The sequence below is a fragment of the Phyllobates terribilis genome, unplaced genomic scaffold, assembly GCF_046119375.1.
Source record: "Phyllobates terribilis strain yellow unplaced genomic scaffold, ASM4611937v1 Scaffold_2__4_contigs__length_985480577, whole genome shotgun sequence".
In the NCBI taxonomy this organism is placed as follows: domain Eukaryota; kingdom Metazoa; phylum Chordata; class Amphibia; order Anura; family Dendrobatidae; genus Phyllobates; species Phyllobates terribilis.
The window spans coordinates 923,965,394-923,992,663 of NW_027362762.1; positions in this window are offsets into that span (position 1 = coordinate 923,965,394).

Sequence of the window (27,270 nt, forward strand, 5' to 3'; positions counted from 1 at the left end):
TGGACCCAAAATCTCTATGTTTTGTTCCATGAGCCATTTAGTTATCACCTTTGCTTCATGGCAAGGTGCTCCATCATGCTGGAAAAGGCATTGTTGGGCGCCAAACTGCTCTTGGACGGTTGGGAGAAGTTGCTCTTGGAGGACATTCTGGTACCATTCTTTATTCATGGCTGTGTTTTTAGGCAAGACTGTGAATGAGCTGATTCCCTTGGCTGAGAAGCAACCCCACACATGAATGGTTTCAGGATGCTTTACAGTTGGCATGAGACAAGACTGGTGGTAGCGCTCACCTCTTCTTCTCCGAATAAGCTGTTTTCCAGATGTCCCAAACAATCGAAAAGGGGATCCATCAGAGAAAATGACTTTGCCCCAGTCCTCAGCAGTCCACTCCCTGTACCTTTTGCATAATATCAGTCGGTCCCTGATGTTTTTTCTGGAGAGAAGTGGCTTCTTTGCTGCCCTCCTTGAAACCAGCCCTTGCTCAAAGAGTCTCCGCCTCACAGTGCGTGCAGAAGCACTCACACCAGCCTGCTGCCATTCCTGAGCAAGCTCGGAACTGCTGGTAGTCCGATCCCGCAGCTGAAACAGTTTTAAGATACGGTCCTGGCGCTTGCTGGTCTTTCTTGGGTGCCCTGGAGCCTTTTTGACAACAATGGAAGCTCTCTCCTTGAAGTTCTTGATGATGCGATAGATTGTTGACTGAGGTGCAATCTTTGTAGCTGCGATACTCTTCCCTGTTAGGCCATTTTTGTGCAGTGCAATGATGGCTGCACGTGTTTCTTTAGAGATAACCATGGTTAACTGAAGAGAAACAATGATACCAAGAACCAGCCTCCTTTTAAAGTGTCCAGTGATGTCATTCTTACTTAATCATGACTGATTGATCACCAGCCCTGTCCTCATCAACACCCACACCTATGTTAATGGATCAATCACTAAAACGATGTTAGCTGCTCCTTTTAAGGCAGGATTGCAATGATGTTGAAATGTGTTTTGGGGGTTAAAGTTCATTTTCTGGGCAAATATTGACTTTGCAAGTACAGTAATTGCTGTTAAGCTGATCACTCTTTGACATTCAGGAGTATATGCAAATTGCCATTACAAAAACTGAAGCAGTAAACTTTGGAAAAATTACTATTTGTCTCATTCTCAATACTTTTGGCCATGACTGTACTGTATATAGAGGTGTTATCTATCTTTGTACAGGAGGGGGAGGAGGCGAGCTGTGACATCACTTATTGTGAATATGGATCCTGTGTTATCTACTTTATATAGAGGTGTTATCTTCATTGTGCAGGAGGAGGGAAATGTGAGCTGTGATATCACCTATTGTAAATGGTGGATCCTATGTTATCTACTGTATATAGAGGTGTTATCAGTCATTGTACAGGAGGGGGAGGAGGTGAGCTGTGACATCACCTATAGTGAATGGTGGATCCTGTGATATCTACTGAATAAAGAGGTTTTATGAGTCATTATGCAGGAGGAAGAGGTGAGCTGTGACATCACCTATTGTGAATGGTGGATCTTGTGTTATCTACTGTATATAGAGGTGTTATCAGTCATTGTACAGGAGGAGGAGGTGAGCTGTGATATCACCTATTGTGACTGGTGGATCTTGTGTTATCTACTGTATATAGAGGTATTATCAGTCATTGTACAGGAGGAGGAGGTGAGCTGTGATATCACCTATTGTGAATGGTAGATCCTCTGTTATCTACTGTATATAGAGGTGTTATCAGTCATTGTACAGGAGGAGGAGGTGAGCTGTGATATCATCTATAGTGAATGGCTGATCTTGTGTTATCTACTATATCTATTATAAATAAGCAAAATTGATTCACTGTAAATCAAATGTGTATTTAAGGTCTCATGCATTATGACAGTATTATCAATCCGAATGGAATCAGACAAAACATCGCATTTTATTTGGACCAATGATATGCTATGGGGCGGTGCACATGTCTAATTTTTTTCCTCTAACAGAGTCTATCCAAGGAAAAAAATCACTGCATGCTCGAGTTTGATATGATATCCGGATAGCACTCAGCCATGCAAGTCAATGAGTCGCTGGAAACCATCAAACTGCACTCTGATGACATCTTTTTTCTTTATATGTAAATGAGCTGTTAAGACCTATGGGCCGGTCAGAGATCTCTTTGAAAATCAGCCTCCAGACTGTCAGTTATTACATGTCTCACACTGTTAACACCCCCTTTCATTTATAATAAGCTCTGGAGGCAGATTTTCAAACAGATCAATGACCGGCCCATAGATCTTAACTAGTGTTGAGCGAATTTGTTCGGCATTTCATATTCAGGTTCGTGTTCGGGGTTCCGGCTTGTTCGCGCCAAAAAATCGGCTCCACCCATGAACATCCCTGATTTGCCACGCTGTCACGCAGATGTTATTTGATTCGCAAATCAGGGATGTTCATGAGAGGAGCCTATTTTTTGGCGTGAACAAGCCGGAACCCCAAACAGGAACCCGAATTTAAAATGCCGAACATATTTGCTTAACACTAATCTTAACAGCTCATTTGGATTTTTCTCACATAAGTCGGCTCACGGATATAACGGTATCATTTTATTCTGTTTCCTATGACCTACATGCCCATATAGATGGTTTAGGAGGGTTGATCTGACTCACAGACTCCTATTAACTACATTGAGACAGAGAAGTACTGTATCTATAAAGGGTAAAACGTTTTCAGTTCTATCTGGATTCGTATGACTCGGGGGGTAGAGAAGGGTCAAAAGCCTCTTTGCCACATGAAAAGAAGCCAATTGTGTAAGGGGTTCTTCATAGGTAGGGGGCCTTGTTAGAGATTTTGCATTAGGGTCTAGAAGCTAAAAGTTACACGACTTTCATGCGAGCGCTAAAAATGGGTGAATCTCTAAAATTCCCTTTCTTACTAAGCAAATGTCTATAATGCAACATTTCTCAGATTTTCTGTGAAGAATGAATTCTACCATCTCTAAAGAATAATTGGGAATTTGCGGAGAGGTGTTTTTCACAATTACAGCACTGTACTTCTACTCAACTTCTGTGAGTATGAAAACTTTTTGCATACATATCCGGGAATTTTACGGAGTTCGCATTAAGCAGTCATTTTTTTTCCCTTTATGGGATTTCAGGGAATTAGATTTTAACAACTTTTCTTCCAGGGCGAGATGAAAAGCTGCAACTGCAATTATGATATTTTCAAGGTGAATGTCAGTCCGCAAGTGACTGTAATTCTTAACCTCGGTATTAAATGTCACCACCTGACCACTTTTTTCCTGTCTTGGGAGAGCTTAACTTTCAAAAGCATCTTGGCATACGTGTTATTTTTACCCTTTTCCTGCATGATCAAGAAACACAAAATCCATGTCCTCAGTGGAGCCGGAATGATGTGGTTGGTGTTTTTGATTTTCATGAAAGCCTTTGCTTAATCATCTGCAGTGAGCAATGTGCGCTGATAGACAGAATGATCTATAAAGAACTTTCTCAGACAGAGGTTTCCAAATCAATGCCAAGGGTTCTAATTGCGAAGCATAAACAAGAAATGTTTAGCAACGTAACTCACCCCGAGGGCCGACAGTTTTTTTCTTACGTTACCAAATATAGAACGTAGAGGAAAAAATTCCATCTAATTTTAGAAGCGTCTGGGTTATTATTAAAAACACGGAGTACAATAAAAAAATAAAAATGCTGCCTATGCTAAAGCTACATTCCTGAACATTCATCTTACTATAACCCAAGGCTGCTCTTGTTTACCAGCTCTAAAAAGTGGTTCTTAAGATGGGAAACTATTACTTGAAATTCCTGACTACTGGAGGTCCTTGCGAATAATCTGCCCATAGATTGAATGCCTTAGGGCATACCGAAAGCATGTTCTGCCTAAATATAGCAAGACTTATAGTAATAACCTCAGCTGATCCTATAAAATGCTCTGTCTGCATACTTATCCACAAACTTATCCCTATTTATGCCTCATAGAAATTTTAATTTGAGCCTATAAATGGCAACTCGGTTATGATACATCTGTATGTACCAAATAAACCGTTCCCATGCATACCCTCATCTCACCATGTAGACACCGCCAAACCCCACAAATCCCCTGTTAAGTTGGGGCTAAGTAATGTCACATATCATACAGAAGCAATACACCTTATCTTCTGATACAGGATTGGACGTAGACTCTCGATGACTTCAGAATGGGACAATAATCGTAACTATTCTACTAAATTTGAGGCTCACCTTGTGAAGTGGACCCACTAAGCTCCAGATCTGGGTTGGTACACAGACCCCAGATTTAATGCAGCTGGCAGGATGGCACATTGGGAGAAAGATGTGGCATACTCAGGACATGTATTCAAGTACGTATAAGGGGATGAAGTGATAAACCAGAGCCAGCATTGGTTTGTAACTAATAAGTCATGTCAGACTAACTTAATTTCCTTCTGTGACAGAATCACTGACTGGGTGGATCAGGGAAACACAGTAGATATAGTATATCTTGAATTCAGCAAAGCATGTGACAAAGTATCTCATACCATCCTTATTGAAGAAATGACCAACTATGGAATGGACAAGGTAACTGTTTGGTGGATTCATAACTGGCTTAGTGATCGGACCCAAAGATACCATAAATGGTTGCACATCCAGTTGGAAGAATGTCTCAAGTGGGGTACAACAAGGCTCAGTCCTGGGCCCTGTGTTGGTCAACATCTTTATCAATGATTTAGATGAATGAATTCAGGGTAAACGGATTAAATTTTCTGATGACACAAAGCTAGGAGAGATAGATAATAATAGAGAAAAGAGACAGAAGATTCAAAAAGATCTCAACAAACTGAAACTGTGGGCAGCAACTAACATAATGGTTTTTAACAGGGAGAAATGCAAAGTTTTATATCTGGACAAGAAAAATGAAAAAAAGCATATACAGAATGGGAGGAATAAGGCTAAGCAACAGCACGTGTGAAAAAGACTTGGGTATACTAATAGATCACAGACTGCACATGAGTCAACAGTGTGATGCAGTGATGCAGCAGAAAAGACAAACACAGTTCGGGGATGTATTAACAGAAGCATAGCATATAGATCACGTGAAGTAATTATCCCCCTCTACTCCTCTTTGGTCAGATTTCATCTGGAATACTGTATCCAGTTCTGGGCACCACATTTTAAAAAAGACATGAACAAAGTGGAGCAAGTTAAGAGAAGAGCTACCAGAATAGTGACCAATCTGCAAACAATGTCCTTTGAAAAACGGTTAGAGGATTTGGGAATGTTTAGCTTGCAAAAGAGAAAACTTAGAGGAGACTTAATAGCTGTCTACAAATATCTGAAGGGATGTTACAGTGTAGAGGGATCAGCTTTATTCTCATTTGCACAAAGAAAGACTAGAAGCAGTGGAAAGAAGCTAAATGGGAGAAGATACAGATCAAATATTAGAAAAAACTTTTTGACAGTGAGGGTGATCAATGAGTGGAAGAAGCGGCCACGAGAGGTGGTGAGTTCTCCTTCAATTGAAGTCTTCATACAGAGGCAGGACAGACATCTGTCAGAGATGGTTTAGTGAATCCTGCATTGAGCAGGGGGGTTGGACAAGATGTCCCTTGAAGTCTCTTCCAACTTCACCTTTCTATGTTTCTATGAATCTTGGAAGCAGCAGGATGGATGAAGTGAAGTCAGCAATGGTAGAAGCAGGAATTCTGAATCACAATCTTAAGACACAGGTGTGTGTCCTAATGGGTCTTAAATAGAATCATGGAGATGACGTCACAAAGTCACACCGGGCAGCCTGCAAAATGTGACGTGGAGCACCACAGAGGGCAGTGGACCAAGGTTAAGGAATCCTAGTCCAGGATACCTGGGACAGGTGTGTAACACCAAAGCAGTCATGACCCTGACACTTTAACATCCCTTCAATTCATCTAATTTTTTCTCCCTGGAAAATCTACCACTCCGCTCATTTCTTTAGCACCTCAGCTACAAATTAACTTCAAAGCAGTGATAATAACAAATGAGGTACTCTCAATCTATCAAACTGTATATGTGTGTGTATACATACAGTACATACATACATACATACCCATTCACCCCAGAATACAATACAAACTCATCTCTCTCACCCACAAAGCTCTCCACTGTTCTGCACTGCACTACATCTCATCTCTCATCTCTGTCTATCGCCCCTCCCGTGCCCTCCGTTCTGCAACTGATCTAAGACTAACATCCTCCTTAATCCGAACCTCACACCTCCGTCTCCAAGGCTTCTCTCGTGCTGCGCCAGTTTTCTGTAATGCACTGCCCCAAACGATCCGACTGATATCTAGCCCCCATGTCTTCAAACGTGCTTTAAAAACACATCTGTTTACACAAGCCTATCACCTCAACTCACCAACCTAACTCTCCCCTGTTTCCTCCTAAATGTTAATCTTAATCTGCCCCTGCCTATTCATCTGTCTCCACATCCGCCATGCACCAAATACTACATGGTAACTGCATTTAGACGGATACTGGCTGATGACCATGTTCTTCCTATTGTGTCCCCCCCATTTCCATATAGATTGTAAGCTTGTAAGCAGGGCCCTCAATCGTCTTGTAACTGTTGAAATATGATATATTGTATTGTTTATATTATCTGTATATGTCCCTACTTAATTATAAAGTGCTCCGGAATATGTTGGCGCTATATAAATTATTATTATTATTATATATAAATATATCTACTGTTTATCTATCTATATACAGTGGTGGCCAAAAGTATTGGCACCCCTGCAATTCTGTCAGATAACACTCAGTTTCTTCCTGAAAAGGATTGCAATCACAAATTCTTTGGTATTATTATCTTCATTTAATTTGCTTGCAAGGAAAAAACACAAAAGAGAATGAAGCAAAAATCAAATCATTGATCATTTCACACAAAACTCCAAAAATGGGCCAGACAAAAGTATTGGCACCCTCAGCCAAATACTTGGTTGCACAACCTTTAGCCAAAATAACTGCGAACAACCGCTTCCGGTAACCATTGCTGGCCACCTTAGAAGTCTCCAGTGCTTTCTCTCAAACCATTTTATAGTGCTTTTGGAAGTGTGTTTTGGGTCATTGTCCTGCTGGAAGACCCATGACCTCTGAGGGAGACCCAGCTTTCTCACACTGGACCCTACATTATGTTGCAAAATTTGTTGGTAGTCTTCAGACTTCATAATGCCATGCACACGGTCAAGCAGTCCAGTGCCAGAGGCAGCAAAGCAACCCCAAAACATCAGGGAACCTCCGCCATGTTTGAATGAAGGGACCGTGTTCTTTTCTTTGAATGCCTCTTTTTTTTTCCTGTACACTCTATGTTGATGCTTTTTCCCAAAAAGCTCTACTTTTGTCTCATCTGACCAGAGAACATTCTTCCAAAACGTTTTAGGCTTTCTCAGGTAAGTTTTGGCAAACTCCAGCCTGGCTTTTTTATGTCTCGGGGTAAGAAGTGGGGTCTTCCTGGGTATCCTACCATACAGTCCCTTTTCATTCAGATGCCGACCGATAGTACGGGTTGACACTGTTGTAACCTTGGACTGCAGGGCAGTTTGAATTTGTTTGGATGTTAGTCGAGGTTCTTTATCCACCATCCGCACAATCTTGAGTTGAAATCTCTCGTCAATTTTTCTATTCCGTCCACATGTAGGGATGTTAGCCACAGTGCCATGGGCTTTAAACTTCTTGATGACACTGTGCACGGAAGACACAGGAACATTCAGGTCTTTGGAGATGGACTTGTAGCCTTGAGATTGCTCATGCTTCCTCACAATTTGGTTTCTCAAGTCCTCAGACAGTTCTTTGGTCTTCTTTCTTTTCTCCATGCTCAATGTGGTACACACAAGGACACAGGACAGAGGTTGAGTCAACTTTAATCCATGTTAACCAGCTGCAAGTGTGATTTAGTTATTGCCAAAACCTGTTAGGTGCCACAGGTAAGTTACAGGTGCTGTTAATTACACGAATTAGAGAAGCATCACATGATTTTTCAAACAGTGCCAATACTTTTGTCCACCCCCTTTTTTAGGTTTGGTGTAGAATTATATCCAATTTGACTTTAGGACAATTCTTTTGTGTTTTTTCATTGAAGAAAATTTAAATGAAGATAATAATACCAAATAATTTGTGATTGCCATCATTTTCAGGAAGAAACTGAGTATTATCTGACAGAATTGCAGGGGTGCCAATACTTTTGGCCACCACTGTATATAATATATATCCTCTCTGTGCCTCATCCACATAATCTACAGTCCTCATCTCTGCTGTCCTCCTGTCTCTTTATTAGAGAAAAGTGAATTAATTCTAAAAGAATCAATATTGCTTAAGACTTTTCCCCCCAAATAAATTGATTTGCTGGATTCTGAGGTCTGGGAGGGAAATAAAAAGCAAAGCATTATACTCAACTTTTCCTGGACCTCCACTTATAAGTCTAGCTACCATTTGGTCCTTTAAGCTAAACTCTTTGGCTTCTTCTTCTTCCTGACTCTTTCAGATCTTTTCTCATCACCATGAGGGGCCTTGTAAATGGAATCACAAGAAGAGAGAAGTTCTAGAAGTGGTTGAAAGATGAAGTCGAAGAGGAGTCAATTAGATGGCCCCCATGAATTGATCGAATCTGCTCAATTTGAATTTTGGGAGATACTTGTATGTCTAATTCTACTATTCAAAACATCATTGTCCTCAATACTCCATAACTCACTACCGCAACACATGAGACTCCTTCGCACCATCCAAACCATCCATAATACACCCCTTTTAATAAATGCTTACCACCTACAATAACATTTTCCTAACTATACAAACATAGAAGTAGTTTCTTTCCTCTTCTAATGACTGCATCCTTGTTATCCTTTTTGAGTGCAAGCCATTTCCCCAAAAATAAGCAAAAGGAATGATGAACCTAGGTGTTAGTGTACTGGAGCACCAAATAAGTTAGTCTCTCAGTACATCAGGGACACATTTGGTCACTAAACACCCATTTAGGCATTATAATACTATGTGCATCATAGTCCCAATGAATTACATTCATGCATTATGGTACTCTTGGGCCAGATCAATAATCGTAATTAAATTGCTCGATAAATGAGAACTTAAAAGGGTTTCTCAACACAGGGCAAACTTCTGGCAAGCAGTGTAGCTTGATGAATGCTAACAGTGAATAATGTATACACTGTGAGGATTCAACTCTGCTAGCCAGTTTGTGCAGATATACTTGCGGTTACGTGTCTTCTTCTGTCAATATTCTATTGAGAGAAGCGAATAGGAAGCTTATAGGCACATGACCACACATGTGAAAATGGCCACATTACACTCTAACCACCTAGTGGATCTGAATCCTAATCGTGTATATTCTATTTCAATTAGATTGTCTCCCATCTTGTAAAACTGATAGCATATGTAAAGAATATGCCATCCTGTTCTGATCACTGGGTGACCAACATTTCGGATACCCACGGATTCTGAGAATAAAGTGGTGCTTTTTCTTCCCATCAGTGCTGCTGGCCAGCCAACTGTGCCAGGAACTGTTGTCTGGCCCATTTATTCGGAAACCGTGAAGAAGACCATTTTTAGGATCAATGGGAGATCCAGAGTTTGAACTTCTATGGATTAGAGATAAATGAATAAATTCAAGTGGAATTAAATTTTACTTGAATTTTACAAAAACCTGCATTCACCAAAATGCTGTTTTTTTATAATTCGCTTCCTCGCAGAGTCAGATAAATGGCGTCTGCCGGCCGCCATTTTTCTGAATCACAAAAGGCCATCAAAATATTGAAAAAGCAAAAAAATATATATTAAAATCATCTCAGCTCCTCACCGCCACCCATCCAGTTCTCATCACATTATCGTATCAGCGTCAGCAGCATTGAAATGAGATGAGGACCAACAGTTGCCTGAGTAGCGGAGGGGCCAGCAAGTTGAGTGGTTGGGTAAACATAAGGATTTTTTCATTATTTTTGCATATTACGTTTATTAGGCTTTGGGGTCTGGTGAGGCCCCAGAGCATAATACTAGTAATTCTCAGAGAATTACTAGTCTGTGAATTGAATTTCCTGGTAAAAAAACTCACAATTAAAATTCAAATTTTTGCCTGGTCCGCTTATCTCTACTACTAATCATAAAGTGATGACATATCTTAGCACAGGATAGGAATACCCATGTAATTATGGGGGAATAAAAGGTTATGTACATATTGTTAGTATGTTCCATATAATGTTAGACATGTGTGAAGATTTATTAACTGTATGAATTGCTTCCAAGAACCTGGAACAAACCAAAGAAGTATAAAAGTCAAGAATGGCTTCATGCCTCTTCACATGCAACATGGCATAACTAATGAAAACTACACATCGTCAGGATCAGAGAAAGCGTTGGCCAAGGTTCAATTCTACAATAGATAAAATTAACCAAATGAAATATGAGTCAAGAATTCACAGCTGGGAAAGCTAAGAAACAAGGTAAGCCATGGTACTACAATAAATAGAGAAAGACTTGAAAGATTTATTGACAGATATTGAAATAAATTATTCCTTATTATTAGAGGTTTTTTTCTACATTCGGGGCTCTGATAACAAAATGTAATATTAAACAAAATTGACTTATTTACTACTTATTATCTGGGAGTTCTAGAATATTTCAAGCCTTTATCCATTATTTTCAAAATCTATGCTTAGTTATATAAAATGAAAACAGAAAAGTAGGAAGACTAATTTAGTAGACATGTCGTTGGTGGATTGGATTAACAAACAATCCTACATTTGTTTGTAAAGCTGGCCATACATATCAGAATTCTGTTGGCCAAACCTGACAATATCAATGGGTTATGCCTGACGGTCTAATGTGTATGATGGTCAGAACAGATCTCGATCTGGTATGTCTTTTATTGGACTGCTGATCGCATTGTTCTCCCTGAGATAAGTCAAAGGTCGACATGTCAGTTGGCGACTTTCTCATAGAGAAGACAGGAGCTCGGCCAAATGAGTGCCCCTGTGTTCGGGGGAGTTGGCTGAGATGGCTGTCAATCGAATGGTATATGGCCAGCTTAAGTCTATAATAGCCTTGTAACCAACTTCAACTAACCTAGATGAAAGGATTTTAATGAAGAAGCAATATTGTAGTAAGTTTTCATTCACGTTTTTAGATCATTTAGCTTCTACAGCCTCTAGGTATCACAGTACATAGCTGGCTACAGAATGAATTACAGATGTAGCCATTCTAAACACAGAAAAAAAATATAACACGTATAAAAAGTTAATCTAGCACAACAAAAAAACATTGCATTTACATTGTTGGGTGTTAAAGGATTTGTCCAGTCAAAACTCTGTGTGATTGCAGACTTATGAATCCCCCCAGTGCACACACTGTGCTCTGCGGGGTTTCGCTGATTTCAGAACCAGGACTGGAGGGAATGTATGAGTTATACATACCCCCGGCCAATGGGTGCAGCTTCGCTCCATTCACTTGTATTGAGCAGAGGCCGCGCCCCTTCTAGTGATGTGGCTGTCTTGTGGGTGTGTCCGACTAGAGGGCACGGCCTTCCTCCATGCAAACGAATGGAGAGTGAGCCGCACCCACTGGCTGGGGAGATATATAACTCATACATAACCCCGGGTCCCAGGTCTGAAACCGGCAAATCACCACAAAGCACAGTGCGTGCGCTGGGAGGATTCAACGCAGGTCCTTCCTGAACACCACGGGAAGCCGAGGACAGAGCACGCCACCAGAGTAGGAGACCGGGGGCCGCCAGAGAGGTAAGTATAATGTATTATTTTATTTTTTACGTTTTAATTCTTTTTTTTTACTATTGATGCTGCATTTAAAGCAGCATAAGTTGGTCACACACTATAAAATCATTCCAGTTGCATGGATTCATATTGTGTGACCAACTTGTCAAGCACTTTTCTAAGCGATGCTCAAAATCGCTTGGAAAAGCGCTTGAAAAAACGCATGTGGAAATGCATGCAAAAACGCTTGAAAAACGCTTATCCCTGGCAGAAAAAACGCATGTAAAATCCGCATACGTTTTTTCTGCCAAGGAGATGTAGAAATGCTCAGGAAATTTCTGCTTCATTTCTGCATCGTGGGCACATAGCCTTAATGAGACACTTTTGCAAACATGCTTTTTAGCCCCAAAAAAAGCTCCCTAGCTTTTCTGGTCATTTAAAGTGTTATCCCATCTGGGTAAATCTTGATTAAATTACATGTTATGTTCACTTGGATCCCCCTTTCAAAGTTAATGAAAGAAGTTTTTCCTGCCTCCATGGACTCAAAGTGACCGTGTATCATGTGATTAATCATTCAATGAAACGCCACTGTAGGAAAAATATTGGCTGATTAAGAGGGTTTGAAAATACTGACCCAGTGATCGGCTGGAGTCTAGTCCTACCATGTCTCTAAAAGTTAATTCAACATTAAGGACATCATCTTGGTCACGTGATAAAACATGTAATATGAAATCCACCTTTTTTGCTAAGGATTCCCAAGTACAAATTGTCTTTATTGACTATACTTGCCAGGTATGACGCTATTCTGAGGCTATAGTAATTCCAAGCTGACTGACAGATGAGAATGCATTCATTCTGTCAATGTTTCTGGTACCAAATAGGTAATTTCACAAGGGGATATACGGATGGTCAGCTTGTATGGATTTGCTGTCAGTATTCTCCATATTTTCAAATTTGCACCTGTACAAGTTGGGGATAATTGGAGTTGACAAACACTGTCAAATACACAGGAGGCAGCAAGTTTTGCTGTCGTATGGGATATTTTAGCGGTTCCATTACAGTATTTTATTCCTGTAGTGTATAGCTGCAATGTATTACATTGATATTACGTGTTCGCTTCCCAGACTGTCAATAATTGATAGGAGCTTATGCCTCTTGCCTCTTTTGTTGGGTGGTGCTGATGCTGTCAATTAAAAAGGCAAGTAAATAGTTAACACTTTCTGATGGCCAGTGTGTATTGCAGCCCAGCTGTTATTCCTTTACATGATGCAAATTAGGTCTTACTGATTAGCAAAGTGCTGGGTCAACAGATCAATCATTATGGAATATACTCTGTTCAAACTCATCATAGACTTTGGGTTTGAGTCAGTTGTTAGCGCAGCTTGACACTGATTTACTGCTCGTGATTTATCTGACTGTCTTGACAATAGACTGTGATCCCAACTAGTCACTTGGTTAAATTCCTGGTCCAGTCCTTTGTCCTGTACCTATGGTATTGACCCGGCAGGTTGGTTGACTAACTCCTACTAATTTGCTCCACTCACTCCATGGAGTCCAGATTCCTTAGGACCTTCTATACGGAATGGCCAGTGTCAAGTCTGTTAATGGAAGTCACTTTAAGAGTAGTGTTGAGCCACCCCCGTAGTGTTCGAGTTCGGTTCGGTTCGTCGAACACCCGTGTGTTCGCCGAACTGTTCGTCGAACTGTTCGTCGAACACCTTCGAACACCGTTAAAACCAATGGCAGGCAAACAATAACACATAGAAACACATAGAAAACACCTTCAAAGGTGTCCAAAAGCTGACAAACTGCTCAGAAGACACAACTAACACATGGAAAAGTGACAAGTACATATAGTCATGCGAAAAGAAAAGAGGTGGAGGAGTAAAAGGAGGGGGAGACACAGATATAGGCATGTCATGCCCTTCTAAAATCCAAAAAGTGAGAAGCCGAGATGGCCAGTCCGCTCCTGCCCGTGCCACCTCCGTGTCGCCGGGTTTGTGCCAGAGCCGCGGTGAACCCTGACGGCCAGCCCCCCTCTCCCAATACTGGTGCCTGTCCGCTGGTGGGTCGAGAGAGCCCCCCTGTGGTGGAGGCAGCTCTAAGCTTTTTAATTTAAATTGTCCCTCTAATTTGAATGAATACACTTTAAATCCATTTACAAGGATCTATTGGAGGGCAAGTCTCATGCCAGCAGCCGCGTAATTCCAGCTCCAGTAGCGTCCACTAAAGCTGCTGCAGTTAAAAAGCTTTTATAAGGATCGAGCTCGGCTGTCCACCGCAAGGCATCCTAGTGCCAGTCCCAGCCCCTATGCCTTGGGGTGCCTCCTGATGCTCTTCACTAAGTATCCCGTGGTCCCGAAGCATTTCCTTTGAAAAAATTAAGTGTCCAAACTACAGGTGGTGTAGCTTGCTTAACAGCCGGGATAATCCGCTGACTAGCAGACACTGCTACTAGGCACAAAGTATTTCCTGGGCTAGATGCAGTTAAAAATTTGTAAGTAGATACTCTCGTTGGATGCTGAGAAAGCATTTCATAGAGTCTCCTGGCACGGCATATATGATTCTCTTAAAAAGCTTGGGGTAGGGGTCTAGGGGACCCTTTTATAGCCAAAATCACGGCCCTGTATCACAATACGTCACCTAGGCTGAAGATAAATGGAACTGTAGCACCGAGGGCTCGGTTGCTACAGACGTATTGCACCTCACCCAGAGGTGTGATATCTCACTCTCAGATAAGGATGGAGTGTGGATCAGGACCCGACACCTGCATGCATTACACCACATTGCCGTGGGGCAGGGCGACCAATATGCCCCTGAGATGGGCACGACAGTCCCTGTCCCTGGCTGGAGTGGGGGGAGGGAACACTGAGGAAGGGGAACCCTGCAGTGCAGGAGCAGGGAGGAAGCAGTTCCTGGGTGCATTGAGAAGGGAGTATAAAAGGTGGGCACCATCTTAGTTCAGTGCAGAGAAGTCTGAGCAGAAGTGGCAGGGAGCAGGGGCTCTGCATGAGCTCTGCTCCGGAGGCGGGCCTAGTAACAGAGGCCCAGGCCTGCAAGAGGGAGAAGGAAGGAAGAGGAGCGGAGAAGGCTCCAGGAACGAGGAATGAAGGGATCCCAGGGGTGCGGACGGGCGAGTCGCCACCGCACGCCCGAATCCACCTGCGTGGAGGGGTCAGGCCAAAGGGGGAGACCGGTCCCCGAACTAGTGGAGGCAGGAAACGACCCTCAGCTAGAAACCGGAGGCTCTGACATTTTATGTGGCGCAGCCCCTTGCTCCACCCGCTAGGAAGGCACCACATAGGGTCAGGGAAACTGGCGCCAAGTTTACCAAGAGGAGGCCCGAGGCAGCCGGACAGAAGTGTTGGTAAGAAAGGCCAGACAAAGGACACACAAAGGGGGTCCTGTGAAGCGCTCCAAAGTTATCTGGGAGTTGTCTGAGCCCCTCACCTGGTGAGCACAGTACGACGTGGGCAGCCGTTACCTGCAGACGTGGTCTGGATAATAAGAACTGTGAGTAAAGGCCCTGAACTGCATCACTGACTCCGTGTCGTTACTGCTGCTGCCCTGCACCATCACCCCCATCCTCCGCATACACTGCCCTGAGGCTATACTCCTCCCGTGGGGAGTTATGCTACGCTCTGCTGCACCCACAACACCAGCCTTAGCGGTCTGCCCTGTAGCGGCGGTTCACTCTGACCGCAATCCACGGGTGGCGTAGTCGGACATTTAAACATCAAAACCACATAAATAGTTCCGCCACTGGTTTGACCGCCCTGAGCCACGGAACCGGATCGCCGCCACGAAGACTACAACCACCAGCATCCACCAAAAAGGGTCCGGCTCCGGGTGTCCCAAGGCCCAGGGGGTGCGTCAGAACATTTTCATCACCTTTCACAATCACCAATGGGACAAGGCAGGGATGTCCTCTGTCCCCTCTCTTATACATCCTAGTGACGGAGCACCTGCTCTCATCAATTCGCCATAACCCCAATATTAGGTGGATTGAGGTGGGAGGCACCGAGTACAAGTGCTCTCTATTTGCTGATGATGTCCTAGTATATATCACTCAATCACATATATCCATCCCTGCTGTTATGGCTGAAATAGATCACTTTGTTACATGGTAAAGTTTTAAAATCAATGCAGCGAAGTCTGAGGCCCTCGATGTCTCCCTCCCTAAATCCATATAGGATTCCATCCTGTCCAACTTTCCCTTTGCCTGGCCCTCACAGGGTATCAAATACTTAGGAATTCCTATTCATAGAGACCTCTCCCATCTATGTTATCTTAATTTTGGGCCCTTTATTGAACAATTCCATACAGACCACGGTTGGCAAGTTGGAACTGTGAGATTCACTACGTGCACCACTGGTATTTTGTGGAAAAGCACATGTAAGATTCTGCAACAGTCTCTGCTGATACTCCTGCATGCGTGCATCCCTTTCTATGGCAGGAATAATTTCTGCAAATTTACTTTTGTACCGGGGATCTAACAGTGTGGCAACCCAGTAGTCAGGATTATTTCTAATTCTCACAATTCGAGGGTCATGTTGCAGGTAGTGCAGCAAAAAGGCACTCATGTGTGTTGCGCATCCAGGAGCACCAAGTCCCTGTTGTGTTGGTGGCGAGGTAACAATCATGCTTCCTTCCTCTGTCCTCTCCCCCCAACCTCGCACAACAGAAATGTGATCAAGGTCTCCCTCATCTGATGAGTCTTCCATCAGTTCGTCCTCCACTTCTTCCTGGGCTCCTGCACCTTCCTCACTAGTTTGGCTGCTACCATGCGCCCTGGTAAAATCATCTCCCCCACCCTCACATGCCTGCCGCCCTGGTGCTGCCGACCGTCTGGACCTTGCAGATGTTAGCCCTTCCGCATACAACTCCTCCTCCTCTACTTCCTCCACCTCCTCTTGTGCCACCACCTGACTCCGAATTCTGTTTAACATGTGCTCCAGCATGTAAATCACCGGAATAGTCATGCTGATAATGGCATCGTCAGCACTAAACATCTTCGTCGCCATTTCAAAACTGTGCAGAAGGGTGCATAGGTCCCTGATCTGAGACCACTCCTCCAGCGTGATTTGCCCCACCTCTGAATCTCGTTGGCCCAGGCTATACGTCAGAACGTATTGCACCAGGGCTTGTCGGTGCTGCCACAGTCGCTGCAACATGTGCAGAGTTGAATTCCACCGGGTAGGCACATCGCATTTTAGCCGGTGAAGTGGCAGGCCCAACGACTTCTGTAGAGATGTAAGTCGCTGAGCTGCGGGATGTGAACGGCGGAAGTGAGCACACAGCGACCGTGCCCTCTGCAGAAGGCCATCTAGTCTGGGATAGTGGGCTAAAAATTGCTGGACAACCAGGTTCAACACGTGAGCCATACAAGGCACGTGTGTGACATTGCCCCGGCGAAGGGCCGCACCCAGGTTTGCAGCATTGTCGCACACGGCCTTCCCTGGTTTCAGGTCCAGTGGAGACAACCATTCATGAAATTGGTTCTCCAGAGCTGACCACAACTCCTCAGCTGTGTGACTCACATTTCCCAGACATTTCAATGTAAAAACCGCCTGATGACGTTGAGCCCTACTGCCAGCATAGTAAGGAGGTGTGCAGGATCCCTTCTGCGCAGTTAGAAAGCTTGTGGCATGACCAGACAGGCTTTGGGTGCAGGTGGAAGACCGAGAGGAGGTTGAGGAGGCAGAAGCAGTGGAGGAAAAATGACATAAAGAGGATTGACGCACAACTCGTGGGGACGGCAAGACTTGGACAGCAGCCCCTTGTCCTGCTGTCACCATAGTTACCCAGTGCCCAGTCAGCGACATGTAACGCCCCTGTCCATGCCTACTCGTCCAAATGTCTGTGGTGAAATGCACCCTGTCACACACAGAGTTTCTCAAAGAAGCGGTGATGTTGTGTGCGACATGCTGGTGGAGCGCAGGCACACCTTTCTTTGAGAAGTAGTGCCGACTGGGCATCTGGTACTGGGGCACTGCGACGGACATAAGGTCTCGAAAATCCTCTGTGTCCACCAGGCGGAAAGGCAGCATTTCTGTAGCCAAGAGCTTGCAGATGGTGAAATCCAACCTCTTAGCTTTCTCATGGCTAGGAGGAAATGGTATTTTACTTGTCCACATCTGAGGGACCGAGGGCTGGCTATTGTGCTTAGACGGGGTTGATAAGGGTGTCCCCGGCAAACTGCCGGTCTGTGAGGAAGATGCAGGCGGACATGTTAGGTTGCCTTGATCCAAAGGTGGTGCTATCGATGTCGGACAGCGCTCAAGACCAGCTGGTGTTACCACCTCCAAAGAAAATGATGACCTGCCAATCACGCTGGCTGTTGCGGGTAAAGAGGTGGCAGGTCTGCGCCCCAAAACAGGTGTGACTGCTGTCCCCCCAGTCACAGAGGATGAAGAGGCCGCGGATGCACAAGATATGGCAGATGGTGGTTGGCCCGGCCGGCTAGACCGCATTGTAGCACACTGAGCTTCCCACTGCAACTTATGCTTCATGTCCATGTGCCGGTTCATGCATGAAGTACTCAAACTATGTATTTTTTGGCCTCTACTTAGCTTTTGCTGACAAATGTTACAGATAACACGAGTTGGGTCATCTTTATCGATCTGAAAAAATGCCCAGGCTATGCAAGGCTTAGCACCCATGCGACCTGAAGAGCCACCACGACTTGTGGTGAGAGGCAGAGTTGTGTTTGAGGATGCAGTTGTTGACGTGCTTCCAGTACTACGTCTCTGTCCAGGAAGGCGCAACCTGACCTCGTCGTCACTAGCATCTTCCTCCACCTCCTCTGCTGACCTCATCTCTTGGCTGACTGTGGGTTGACAGTAAGTGGGATCTCCGACCTCATCATCATCACCCTGTGCGTTATCACACCCGTCGTCCTCAGAGCCAACCTGTTCCTGCCCTGACAAAAAACTAAAGTTGTCGCTCCAATCAGGTATTTGAGTCTTATCATCGTCTTCCTCATTGTCTCCACCAACAGGAGTTACAGTTTGGGAATGAGGGTCTACATTATGGTCAGAACCTTCTGCGTCTGGTCCTGGATCCGACTCATAAAGATTCTGGGCATCAGTGCAGATCATTTCCTCGTCTGGATTCACAGAAGCGCTGGAGTCGACCTCTGATTCCCAGGCTATAGTATGAGTAAACAGCTCTGCAGACTCAACCATCTGTTCTACCTCATACTCAGACGGGCAGCTGGAGATTTGGGAGCTGTGAGGAAGCAAGTGCGATTTGGGTGACACCTTTGAGGACTGGAGTATTTGTGATGTTGAAGTTGATGTGGAGGAGAGCCCACTTAAAGGAGCACTTGATATCCGTTGAAGCACCTGCTGTTTTTGTGCCTCATCTGGAATTTGTAGCGATTGGCGTGGCCGTAAGAAAGGGATCTTATCACATTGTCCGCTAAAAGAAGTAGACATTTTAGTTTGGCTGGAAGATGGTCTTTCTTCTGCACCTACCCCACGGACACAACCTTTTTTCCCCTTCCCAACACGCCTATTCCCCTTTCCACCAGCAGCAGGCCTTTTTCCACTCATTTTGGTGGTTAACTAATTCACAACTCTGGAGTTGTTTGCACAAAAAAACAATGGATGGTAACCGAGCAGAGCTGAGTGGCCAAACTGTGGTATTAGGCCAAAACTATTGGCTGGGTTAGATGCAGAAAAAAATTATTTTTAATTTGCAACCTGATGGAGGTCAGTATAGATGGACTAATAGACCAAGTCCCACACACCGCTAGAAGCCCAAATATTTTTTCAGAGCTAGATGCAGAAAATTTTTTTATTCAATTTGCAACCTGATGGAGGTCAGTATAGATGGACTAATAGACCAAGTCCCACACACTGCTAGAAGCCCAAATATTTTTTCAGAGCTAGATGCAGAAAAAAATTATTTTTAATTTGCAACCTGATGGGGGTCAGTATAGATGGACTAATAGACCAAGTCCCACACACTGCTAGAAGCCCAAATATTTTTTCAGAGCTAGATGCAGAAAAAAATTATTTTTAATTTGCAACCTGATGGAGGTCAGTATAGATGGACTAATAGAACAAGTCCCACACGCTGCTAGAAGCCCAAATATTTTTTCAGAGATAAATGAAGAAAAAAATTATTTTTAATTTGCAACCTGATGGAGGTCAGTATAGATGGACTAATAGACCAAGTCCCACACACTGCTAGAAGCCCAAATATTTTTTCAGAGCTAGATGCAGAAAAAAATTATTTTTAATTTGCAACCTGATGGAGGTCAGTATAGATGGACTAATAGACCAAGTCCCACACACCGCTAGAAGCCCAAATATTTTTTCAGAGCTAGATGCAGAAAAAAATTATATTCAATTTGCAACCTGCTGGAGGTCAGTATAGAAGGACTAATAGAACAAGTCCCACACACTGCTAGAAGCCCAAATATTTTTTCAGAGCTAAATGAAGAAAAAAATTATTTTTAATTTGCAACCTGATGGAGGTCAGTATAGATGGACTAATAGACCAAGTCCCACACACTGCTAGAAGCCCAAATATTTTTTCAGAGCTAGATGCAGAAAAAAATTATATTCAGTTTGCAACCTGATGGAGGTCAGTATAGATGGACTAATAGAATGATGCTATGCCCAAAAGATTTTACTTCACTAGGTGCAGTAAAAAAATTGGTATTCTATACACAGGTGGTATATCTTGCAACACAGATAGGCTACTCCACTGACTAACACACTCTGCAATAGGCCAAAAAGGATTAGCTTTGCTAGATTCAGCCAAATGCTGTGAAAAAAACTTGCACAGCACTGGCACAGACCTGCCTGGCAAAAACTGATAGGAACTCATGTAACCTAGTCCTGAAAAGGACTCCAATTACAATTAGTCTTTACTCCCACAATCTATCTATTTAAGAGCACAGACCTGCCTGATAAAAGTCGTAGGAAATGCTGTAACCTAGTCCTTAAAAGGACTGCAATCACAACTATTCCCTACTCCCAAGCTATCTGTATATTTGTGCGAAAATTGGCTTGAAATTAACAAGGTATAGCGCACACAGCAACAGCGGTGCCGTCTAACACGCAGCTGCAGCAGTGAGAAAATGGTGGCGACGGGGAAAATGGCTTGGTCTTATAGGGCAAGGACATGTGACATACACTGCCAATCACACATGCCCTTGCTTGTGTGAAAAAAAGCACTTCGCTCCGTGTGTGCGCTGCTGATAGGCTGACAGATTGCACCTCCCCACTGCAAATGCGGGAAAGAGAAAAAAAAATGGAGATCTTCATTGTTCCTGCAGAGATCCATCCCCTGCCCCTCCCCCCGCCCCGCTGTACACTCAAACTGCGTATTAACATTAATTTTCATCATTACTGAGAAAAAATCCAGTTATGATTTTGGTGCACGAACAGTTATCGAACATAACCTCGAACAGCCGAATTTTTCTCAAATTGTTCGTGTTCGCCGACCGGCTCGAACACCGCCCAAAACAGCTCGAATTTGAGATTGGCGAACAGTTCGAGTAGAACAACGCTCATCTCTATTTAAGAGATGCCATAACTCCACAAACAGTACCCTAACATACCCAAAAATGACTATGGTCCAGACTCCTTGAAATCTCTCCTTTGTTAATTGTTTTAATCTCCCAACAGTCTACTTTAATTTTCTTTATTGCCCCTTTAAATTTCCTTTTCTATCATTGACAGTGATCACAAAGCTCATCTCACCTCCGAGTGATGGTGATGTAACTTCTGTAACTTGGAGATTTTGCATTAGAGCCCATGTTCCTCAACAGTAGAGACTAAGGGCCTGAGGGCCAGAAACGCGTAACCTGTGTTTCTTTCCTTTGTGATTTTATGTTGTGCACACTGCTTGGTGTTTTTTACTCTTGTACGAAGAATTCAACCATAAATTTATGGATTTTATTGCAAACCCTTCTGCTGGTCGATTTTTTTTTGGGACTTCCTCAACAGTGTCCCTAATTCTCTTAGGCTTGTAACAGTTCTGGTCTTCTAATATGGCCCAAAAGAGACCATCTGGGCTCCCCCTAGGCTCCAGGGCCCAGATGCAAATGCAACCTTCTACTATAGATAAAGGGACCCCTTATCTGTTGGACCCTTCTGCATGTTATGATAGTTATGCCTAAGGTGCAGTAGAATATGTTGGCCGCTATATACATTCAGGTATACAAGAGTCTCACCTTTTCTGAAGTTTGTCACATTTTCTATTATTAAAAGGAAAATAGGAAACTGAATTATTTATGTCAAATTCATAGTAAGTGCAATTTTTTCGGAGACCTGAACTGTTACTGCTGAGTTAGGTTGAGAGGTTATAATCCCTAATCTCCATTATGTTAAACCCATGTGGTGTAGACATTATGTAGCAAAACGGGAACACATTTTGATCATGCGGCTCAAAATGCCACCATCACATTAGCTTTTATGTCTCGACAAAGCATAAAGTGAAGCAAAATGACTAAGAAACTAACAGCAATATTTTTCACTCAACAGGCCATCAAAAAAGGTGTAGACATCATAATGTGGCAAATGCAAGTTATTGGTATATTTACTCTTAGCAAAACCAAAGGGGGGAAAAATAGCATTATAAAAAGTCACGACTGAATGTGTATGCCTAGTGGTAATGGACTGCAAAAGGACCAGAGGAGCTTATCTGCAGTTTCAAGTAGTTGACAGTGAAATGATTTCTATTGACCGTGTTAGAGAAAAAAAAAAGTCTGCAGCCATTTATAAACTTTCCTGAGTTGCTCAAACTAATTTTAGAAAAGTTGTTTTGCACTTCTATTATTTATGTCCCAGTGACTTCAAGGAAGTATGATTGCGAAAGAACAGGAAAAAAGTTAGAAAAACACGATTTCAAAGAAACATGGTACGTCAATGTGATGAACTACGGAGACTTGATGACTGTAACATGTCCAAGGTGTGGATTGTGATTGGTAAAAGTTTTCTAATTTTATAACACAACGCAATTCTTACAATGCGTCGTTTTGGTCAGGAAATCACTGTCAGAAAGCTCTTAAAATAATTCTGACATGATACGACATTCAGGTTATTTTAAGCAATACTTCAATTAGTGTAATTAGAAGATTTTACTAAATATGCAAGTGCAAAATAATATTAAAAATAAACATTGATATATATTAGAGCAAAGTATTATTAATAATAGAATAATTAATTGTTCCATCCTAAAAGTAGTCAGTGATAGAAAATGACAACCTGAACAAGAAGGGAATATTGGGAGACGTGAGCTCAAGACAATATCATTGATAACCTATTTTTATACCATCAGTGTTTTACTGGTTGGAGCTGTCCCTGATGATCATCGTTTTCATGGATAGAACTCGTCCCCATGTTATGCTATGGGGCTGTACACAAGTCCGATTATTCCCTCGGACTGAGTCTGTCCGAAGAAGAAATGAAGGCATGCCCAAGTTTGATCTGATCGCACTCGGCCATGCAAGTCAATGAGTCCATGGAAAACATTGGACTGCACTCACATGACATCTGAGTGTGGTCTCATTACTATGGAATTACACAATAGACAAAATTGGAATATTTTATTTCTCTATCTTCTCCACTTTCGAAAAAATTGGAGCAAATTATGAGCACACTCTGATCAGTACCTGATCAGAGTGTGGTTAGCATAATTGATACGATTTTCTTGTTTTATTGTATGTCAAAAAATACACTCATCTGCACCTAGCCTAATAAAGATATGGAACATCCTTCACATTTTACCCAGGTACAGTGATTGATCTATATTTAATCAGACAAAATCAGGAGTAGATTTGCATTTAGGACCCAGTTAAAAAAAAAGAGAAGAAGAGCTACCAGGATGGTGAGCAGACTGCAAACTATGTCCTACGAGGAACAATTAAAGGATCTGGGAATGTTGCAAAACAGAAGGCTAAGAGGAGACTGTGATGTCATCCTAATTTTCATTCGCACATGGAAACACAAGAAGCAATGGAATGAGACTGAAAGGGAAAAGATACAGAGTAGATATTAGAAAAAACTTTTTGACAGTGAGGATGATCAATGAGTGAAACAGGGGGCCACGAGAGGTGGTGAGTTCTCCTTCAATGGAAGTCTTCACACAGAGGCTGGACAGACATCTGTCTGAGATGGTTTAGGGACTTCTGCATTGAGCAGGGGGTTGGACACGATGACCCTGGAGGTCCCTTCCAACTCTAACATTCTATGATTCTATGAAATACAAGTATGTGATGACGGCATTGGCTCTGTAAACCAAACCTCCTGATCAAACATAGGTTTATTTTACCTGAAGCAATGGTTCAGTCTGTTACCCCTAGCTGCCCTATATCTGAATAGACTGACCACACCAAAGTGTCTTGCTGTCACTTTTCTGGGGCACTCTTGTAACAAGCCATGCAGTTTGGTGAGCTAGGTGAGATATGGGTGTTTTCTAATTGTCTTGATACAAACAATAGAAATCTTTTTCCACTGATTGCAAGTGGAGATCTTTATACACAAATTACCTTTCTGCACATTCACTTTATATACTTTTTTATTTTTCAATGCAAATTTGATACTTTATCACAGACACATAAAGCATAAACCATGCCCAAACATTTTTCTTTATTATTAGCATTTTTCCCCTTACTTCTGTCTTCTAATTTGCTGGGAAGGAGGGAGGGAGGAATGGTGTGCTTCTGATGATTGAGATTCCGGACCTGCAGCATTAAAGTTAAGCTAGCCCGAACTATGCGCTTTCTGATGCTGTTGTATGAGGCATCTTTGCCTCTGCAGCATCTAAAAAGCACAGAGGCACTTAAATGGGTTTATTTATTTTTTTATAATGTGCCTAAGAACAAATAGGCAGGTACTGTAGTTGTTAATTACCTGCCTGTTGTGCCCGGCTCCAATCTCTGCCGGCACAGAGCGGCCACATACAGCACCTGTTGGCGATTCAGTGACTTCCGCTGCTGTCACATCGACAGAGCAGCTGCTTCTCTCATGCTTTGCTCTGTTGATGGGGTCTAACTACCGACTTCATGCTGATTGACCGCGGGCTCCCTGCTGCCTAACTGAGGGAAGCTGGCTGTCAATCAGCATGACATCGGCAGTCACACCCTGTCAACAGAGCAGAGTGGAAGAGGAAGATCTGCTCTGCTGAGGAAGGAGCAACTAAATCGCCGGCAGGAGCGGTCAGCGATCACTCTTAGTCGGCACCGGGTACAACATATAGGTAGTTAGGAACTACCTGCCTGTTAGATTTTAGGCCCATAGTAAAAAAAACGTCCTGGACAACCACTTTAAGTTGGGCAGATCCAACAGTCAGGTCTATTGGAGAGATATTATAACAGTCAGGCTCCTTGCCTTGGAGACCGGCCACTACTGAAAGACTGCAGCAGTCGCTAATTACTTAGGCATTTAGCAGTAAACTATTTAGATTTGAGAGTCCTCAGTGGTTGATACCTTTTAATGGCTAACTGAAAAGATGGTAACAGATTGCAAGCTTTCGAGACTACTCAGGCCTCTTCATCAGGCATAGTACTTACATACATAGTACATAGATACTAGCCTGATGAAGAGGCCTGAGTAGTCTCGAAAGCTTGCAATCTGTTACCATCTTTTCAGTTAGCCATAAAAAGGTATCAACCACTGAGGACTTTCAAATCTAAATAGTTTTCTATCTACTGGCTAACACGGTACAAAAATATATATATTTTTTTGCCTACAGTAAGCCATAAAATTAAAAAATCTCTCTGTTCTTGAGAATGGAGGGGAATTTTAATAAGAGGTAGATTGCACTTTGCAAATGTACCCATTGTTAAGAAGATAAAGCCGGTCACCTCACCTTCCAGACACCTCGGACCAAGAGGAACACTAAGGAAAGCCAAAATTGCTGAATATTTCATAAAACTGTGCTTTATAAGCTAATAACATAACAGGTTACTAAGATGACCTGACAATCTTTACACCCAAGCTTCCTCTGCCATTGTATCCAATAGGCTAAACTAAAGAATAAAAAAAGTGACTTAGACGTTCTCTGGCACCTCTCACAGCCACAAGTGATATTTTCCGTTCTCTTTATTATTTTATAAGTGATGCTTTTAATACTCTTAACCACAAAAAAAACATCCAAGTTTGCAAAACATTCTGGTAAAAGTGACGACAAGTCCAAATGTCTTGTATTGCACATAAAGACAATGCCAGTTGGGAAACGCTGCTGAAATCTCTTGTGTCTGGCTGGTAGATTGGGCTACAGGTCATAATGAAGAGGGAGGGGAGGACTCAGTTAATCCATTTTCATATTTAATAATGTCATTTGTATGCTGAGTCAAAACCATGTTCATGGGATTGACGACATGTAAACCTCAGAAAGTCATTGATGTGTGAATTACCAGGATTTGTAATACCATATGACAAAAAAAGGGAAAATATACTTATCACAAGGAAAGTTTTATCAATACCTGCACATTTTACTACAGTAAATGCAATTATGTATCTGGTTCCTGTGTAATAAGTTTGGTCACTACATACTTTGCATCAATAGTTAATAATTTAAAAAAAAAAAAAGAGAGGAAAAAGGAAGAAAGAAAAAAAGAGAGGAAAAAGGAAGAAAGAGAAAAACAGAGGAAAAAGGAAGAAAGAAAAAGAGAAAGGAAAAAGGAAGAAAGGAAGAAGGAAAAGGGAAGAAAGAAAAAAGAGGAAAAAGGAAGAAAGAAAAAAAGAGAGGAAAAAGAAAGAATGGAAGAAAAAAAAGAGGAAAAAGGAAGAAAGAAAAAGAGAAAGGAAAAAGGAAGAAAGGAAGAAGGAAAAGGGAAGAAAGAAAAAAGAGGAAAAAGGAAGAAAGAAAAAAAGAGAGGAAAAAGAAAGAACGGAAGAAAAAAAAGAGGAAAAAGGAAGAAAGAAAAAGAGAAAGGAAAACAGAAGAATGAAAGAAGATAGAAAGATAGCTAGATAGATAGATAGATAGATAGATAGATAGATAGATAGATAGATAGATAGATAGATAGATATTAGTAATATTTTTTATATTGCCTCTGCTTCGTGGCCGGCTCATGGTAATGTGGTAGCATACTATACTATACTATACTGTACTATTCCCTGAAATTCTCACATCTCAGCATTAGACACTTTCTCCATAAAAGAGAAAAGGTCATCTGCCACTTGTCTTCTGAACTGTAAGGTGCGGAGGGTCGCACTGTCCGGCTCTCTCCTCGTACAATCTAGACCTTCATAATTAATATGTGAGAGCAGCTGCTGGATTACTGTACAGATGGAAAGGTTAACATATTCAGTGTTTGTCTGACATATTCATCGCACTTTGTTCTGTTCCCACATGGAAAATAAACTGGAAGAGACATTTTTTCGGCTGGGTTACGGTATCATCGCTCGCTCTGTGCGGCGTCAGTCAATGAGGAATTGATGTTCTACAGTAAATACTCCGCGTACACAGACAACATCCGAGCGGGTTACACTTCATGACAAACAGTCAGAAATCAGAGCTGATGGCTGCACTGTACGAGGGAGGAAGCCCCCTCTTGTAA